We start from the raw sequence: 6,000 nt of genomic DNA, 5'->3' as shown, positions 1-6,000 counted from the left end.
GGACCAATCTCGACAACAACTGAAACTATTATGGCGTGTTTGGCGCCTATAATTGTCAACTGAATTATTTATAGTAAAATTAGAAAAATTAAAAATGAAATCAGAAAGTTTGTTTGCATGAAAACTGAAGCATAATAATATTAGTTTCACTGTACAGCGGTTTTTGACACATTGACGTTAACAATTGTGACTACTAATTTTCATGGCTCAAGATCGGTGTTGTTAAATGGATCGATGTTGTTGTTGTTGTGGTCTTCAGTCCAGAGACTGGTTTTATGCCGCTCTCCATGCTACTCTATCCTAAGCACACCTCTTCATCCCCGAGTAACGACTGCAACCTACATCCTTCTGAATCCGCTTACTGTATTCATCTCTTGGTCTCCCTCTACGATTTTTACCCTCCACGCTTCCCTCCAATACTAAATTACTGATTCCTTGATGATCCAGAACGTGTCCTACCAACCGATCCCTTCTTCTAATCAAGTTGTGCTAGAAATTCCTCTTTTCCGCAGTTTTATTCAGTACCTCCTCATTAGTTATGTGATCTAGCCATCTGACCTTCAGTAGTCTTCTGTAGCTTCTATTCTCTTCTTGTCTAAACTGTTTAGCGTCCATGTTTCACTTCCATACGTGGCTACATTCCATAAAAGAATTTCAGAAAGAACTTCCTGGAAATTAAATCTATACTCAATGTTACCAAATTTCTCTTCTTCAGAAACACTTTCCTTTCCATTGCCAGTCTACATTTTATATCCTCTGTGCTTCGACCATCATCTGTTATTTTGCTGCCCAAATAGCAAAACTCATCTACTACTTTAAGTGTCTCATTTCCTGATCTAATTCCCTCAGCTGCACTTGATTTAATTCGACTACATTCCATTATCCTCGTTTTGCTTTTGTTTGTGTTCATCTTTTATCCTCTTTTCAAGGCACTGTCCATTTCATCGTACTGCTCTTCCAAGTGCTTCGCTGTCTGTGACAGAATTACAATGTCATCGGAAACCTCAAAGTTTTTCTTCTCCTTGGATTTTAATTCCTGTTTCAAATTTTTCTTTTGTTCCTTTACTGCTTGCTCAATATACGGATTGAATAACATCGGGGAGAGGCGAAAACCCAGTCTCACTTCCCTTCTCAACTACCGCTTCCCTTTCCTGCCGCCCGCATCTCGTGGTCGTGCGGTAGCGTTCTCGCTTCCCACGCCCGGGTTCCCGGGTTCGATTCCCGGCGGGGTCAGGGATTTTCTCTGCCTCGTGATGGCTGGGTGTTGTGTGCTGTCCTTAGGTTAAGTTAGGTTTAAGTAGTTCTAAGTTCTAGGGGACTTATGACCACAGCAGTTGAGTCCCATAGTGCTCAGAGCCATTTGAACCATTTGAACCAGCCTTTCCTGCCCCTCAACTCTTATAACTGCCACGTGGTTCCCATACAAGTTGTAAATAGCCTTTCACTCCCTGTATTTTACCCCTGCAACCTTTACAATTTGAAAGAGATGGATCTATATGAAAAATAAAATTATATTATCAGAAAAATAGTGTTTCGGTCATGAGATATATGGGAAAATGGTTCAAATGGCTCTGAGCACTATGGGACTTAACATCTGTGGTCATCAGTCCCCTAGAACTTAGAACTACTTAAACCTAACTAACCTAAGGACATCACACACATCCATGCCCGAGGTAGGATTCGAACCTGCGACCGTAGCAGTCGCGCGGTTCCGGACTGCGCGCCTAGAACCGCTAGACCACCGCGGCCGGCTATATGAGAAATTATCATTAGATATGGAATATATAATTTAACTTTAAAATTTAACACAATTCAGGCAGAAATTTATACAGAATCAAACATTTCAATTGAAGTACGAAAGTTGATTCATTACTCTGGTGACAGCAAAAACTTGTTGTAATTGATAACAACAAAAATAAGTGTTTCCAGAATGAGATTTTCACTCTGCAGCGGCGTGTGCGCTGATATGAAACTTCCTGGCAGATTAAAACTGTGTGCCGGACCGAGACTCGAACTCGGGGAAAGGCAAAAGTCCCGAGTTCTAGTCTCGGGCCGGCACACAGTTTTAATCTGCCAGGAAGTTTCAACAATAAGTGTACTTTGTAGTATGAGCATTACGTGTGAGAAATAGTTGTGGATGTTTCAATTATCGAAGCGGCAAGACTTCAAAGCGGGGTACGTGCGAGGCGAAGTATTGTGAAGTGGCACTCGAGATAAAGGGATGATTCCACAGGTGAAAACAGCTAGCGAATGAGTGTAAGGCACAATGCGAAGTACGGGAGTAGGTATCTCGACTAAAATAAGGAGGGTGAAGAAGGACAGCGATGTGACCCGAAAGTGGCGGGCATTGGGCATTCCTCGGCGGCGCGTCGTGGTCGGGGAGAGGCCGTATGCAGAGAGAGGTAGGAGTCCCCGCTACCTGCCGGGGAGAGCTCGGCAGCCGCAACAACAGTTCAGTCTGACGGCGGAGCTCGCCTCGCGTGCACCGTGGGCTGCCGATCCAGGTACTGTGCTCTGCTACCGTTACGTGCCCCTGACGACGAGACCGTGTGTTGGAAACGTGTACTTCGTTTTAATTGTGTGTAGAAAGGGGACTGGACCGTTCCCATGTTCCATACGCCTTTTCCATCTTTTTCTGCCTAAAGCGTTGTTGGCTAGCTACATTCGTACACTGCGTACAACCGCGAAGTGCACGGCAAAGGGTGCTTCCAACTGTACCCCCTATCAAAGTTTGTTCTCGTTCCATTCACGTATGGAGCGTGGGAAAAATGACTGCTTAAATGCTGTAATTAGTCTAATATTGTCTTCTCGGACCCTGTCCATTCGATGTCGTTGTTAATCCTGCCTACACCATCCCTTATGTTATCCCACCATACGCTTCTGGGTCTTCTTTCCTAGTTAACGATCTTGCCGTCGTGGAGGACCACATTCATATAGAATTTTTTGAAAGAAATTTCCGCCATTTGGCAGTTAATTGTTCACTTATTTTTCACAGTCACGTTTTCGGCTTTGTAGCAATTCTCAAGCGCACGTTGAAATGTCAAAATGTCTGACCTGCCTGTGACATGTCATCGTCGAAGAAACATATTTCTGGTCTTTTAGACCAGTTGTCGTATTACAGGGCACGATTACATATCGAAGATACATAATATGGGCTGACATTGTACACAATGAGAAACCATTAACATACAATATGGCGTATTTAACAGCCAATAATCCTGTAATACGACACTGGTCTCTACGACCAGAAATATGTTTTTTCGACGATGACATTTCGCAGACGGGTCAGACATATTTTAACATTTCTGCATGCACTTGAGAATTGCTACAAAGCCGAAATCATAACTGTGTAAAATTAATGAACAATTAATAGCCAAATGGCGGAAATTTCTTTAAAAAATTATTTCGTAGTGTTTCACTTGTTTTTCTAGAGAATACTATATCAGGTAGACAGGCAGCCGACCTTTTCATTTATGTAATTAAGAATAATTTCATCCGATTGGTTTAGGGTTATCAGGTCGTCTTATATAATTACCCAGATACCCTAAGAGAGTTAACAATACAATACGTGGCGTACCTTATTGATATTAATAATAGTAATAATGATAAGTTGTAGTTATAAATGTAGTAAGGAAGATTAGGGTTTAACAATCCGTCGACGACGAAATAACTAGACACGGAGCACAAACACAGAATGGGAAAGGGACCATTCCGACATTTGCTTTAACCAATTTACATAAACTTCAAAAAACCTAAATCAGAATGGAGGGCGGAAGATTTGAACCGTCGTTCTCCAGAATGCGAGTCCAGTGCCTTACCGCTGTTTTAGCCGCCTTTTTCGGTGTTTTAGTGTATGTGTTGCATCACAGTAATGTTATTCTTGTTAACATTCAGTTTAGTGACGCTCCTGTCAAATGGAAGAAGCAACGACGTACTAACAGAAATGTTTGGCGGCAGTACAGAAGAAATCGAACGTGGAGAAGAAGCGGGGAACAGAGATAAAAAATAGATTAAGGTTAGCAGATAAGATGGAAGAAAGAACACAGAAATAGATAACTTATTACGGAAGATAAAAACTATTTCTTCCATTTTATTATATTTTTTTATATTCACTCATCTGTATTTATTGTTTTCCACTAATTGCAATCCATTTCGAAGTACAAAAGGCTCCGCGCTCGTGATCCCTTCTCTAGCATTGTGACGACGCTACGGTGTTTACACAACTTTGATAAACCTCTCTTGAAGGATAGTCCGACCACAGACAAGTGTTACTTAGTTAGATTTTTTTCTTAATTTTCATCAGGTATTCTGTCTTCTCCTGATTACCAAGTAGTCCTGTCTTCTCGGAAATGTAACAGTAATCGGTGTAGGTGCCTGTGGTAATGTTTAGGCGCTGCAGATGTATTCTTTTGAGATCAGTTTTTAAATTGTCTGTCAGTTTCATCCGAGATGAGGCTAAATAATACGCGTGAGAAAGCGAACGTGTTTCTGAGTCTGGTACACGCTTTAAAATTTTCAATTTCTCCCATTGGTGAATTTATTCAACAGAAAGCTTCTTCCGTACGCTTGTTAATTAACCTGATTAATTTTGAATCTGAAACTCTTTTAGTATGTTTAGTAGTGTTTGTCGATGTACGCTGTGATAGGTTCGTTTTGATGTCTACGAACAGTTTGTGAACGTCTGTAATACACTCCACTTTTTAGCATACGCAGACAGAGCTCGTAACTGGGACGCTGGTAACATTACTTATTCATTTGTGTATAGAGGAAACTAATGAAGCGTGTGTTGCATAACTTCGGTAAAGCTTTCCGCTCAGTGCCGCGCGGAACACTTTGCGCACACAGGAGAGGCGAGACTGGCTGCATCGTCAGAAAGCTTGTCATAGAGATGAGTGCGAGACATTCCCTCGACTCTGAACTGCGGTGTTAGTTTGCGAATTCTGTGCAGGCTGTTGTTCATCCCTTCACATATGCTCCTTTGTTGGATTACTGGTTAGTAACTTCGACTGGTTTCAAACAGACTCCAGCATCGTCTCAGCGAACATTTGCACTAGGATGACACTTCCTTAAATAGTGTGCAAATGCCGACGATGTGCGGTGCTTATCTTGCTCGGGTGCAAAATTTGGCCGGCCGCGGTGGTCTCGCGGTTCTAGGCGCGCAGTCCGGAACCGTGCGACTGCTACGGTCGCAGGTTCGAATCCTGCCTCGGGCATGGATGTGTGTGATGTCCTTAGGTTAGTTAGGTTTAAGTAGTTCTAAGTTCTAGGGGACTGATGACCACAGCAGTTGAGTCCCATAGTGCTCAGAGCCATTTGAACCATTTTTTGCAAAATTTGTTCCGACCCCACAGGACTTGCCGTTGACAACAATAATGCTTGTTTTACTCTTCGCCCTCAAGCTAGTATAGTTTGTTCGAGACGCGCTGAACGAATTCTTACGGGGATGCGAGGAGCGGAGGAAGCAAGATATGCCCGCCGACTAGGAGCACATGGGCAGCCGAGGGGGTGTGGCGGTGCGGGTGAATAATCCGCGCTTTCGTCGCTCAGTGCTGGTGCCACACATTTGCTTACTGGTTTGGCACGGCAAGGCACAACAATCAACTTGCGACGACTACGGAATAAACGGGTACTGCAGTGTTACGTCGAAAATGTTGGCAGCGGCCGGGCACAAAACGTTAGCTGTCCAAAATTCGACCGACTTCTACAAGTCCGTGCCAAGATACGGTGACCGACGAGCAGTTACCCTTAGTCCCAAGCGTTGAGCAAGCTAATTCGTTTGCTCGGAAGGTGAGGCCAACAGTATCTGCTCCCTTTCGCTTGTCAGCAAAGACAGAATCGAAGTAAAAATGTAAATGTCGTGTGACTAGGGTCTCCCGTCGGGTAGACCGTTCGCCGGGTGCAAGTCTTTCGATTTGACGCCACTTCGGCGACTTGCGCGTCGATGGGGACGAAATTAGATTAGGACAACACAACGCCCTATCCCTGAGCGGAGAAAATCTC

The 6,000-nt window shown here is 43.5% G+C and overlaps 1 protein-coding gene across 1 annotated transcript in view; it reads left to right on the top strand.

Annotated features, from left to right (window-relative positions):
- Window positions 1-2,441: 2,441 nt before the first annotated feature.
- The window catches only part of LOC126240620 (heparan-alpha-glucosaminide N-acetyltransferase-like), a 349,296-nt gene continuing 345,737 nt past the window's right edge, over window positions 2,442-6,000 (top strand). The window contains exon 1 of the mRNA XM_049947938.1: window positions 2,442-2,504. The gene's annotated coding sequence lies outside the window, so the exon portion shown is untranslated. The remainder of the gene's footprint in view (window positions 2,505-6,000) is intronic.

The sequence above is a fragment of the Schistocerca nitens genome, chromosome 1 (genome assembly GCF_023898315.1).
Source record: "Schistocerca nitens isolate TAMUIC-IGC-003100 chromosome 1, iqSchNite1.1, whole genome shotgun sequence".
Taxonomy (NCBI): Eukaryota; Metazoa; Arthropoda; class Insecta; order Orthoptera; family Acrididae; genus Schistocerca; species Schistocerca nitens.
The sequence above is the reverse complement of the archived record's forward strand: the minus strand, read 5'-3'. Positions and strand labels throughout refer to the sequence as shown.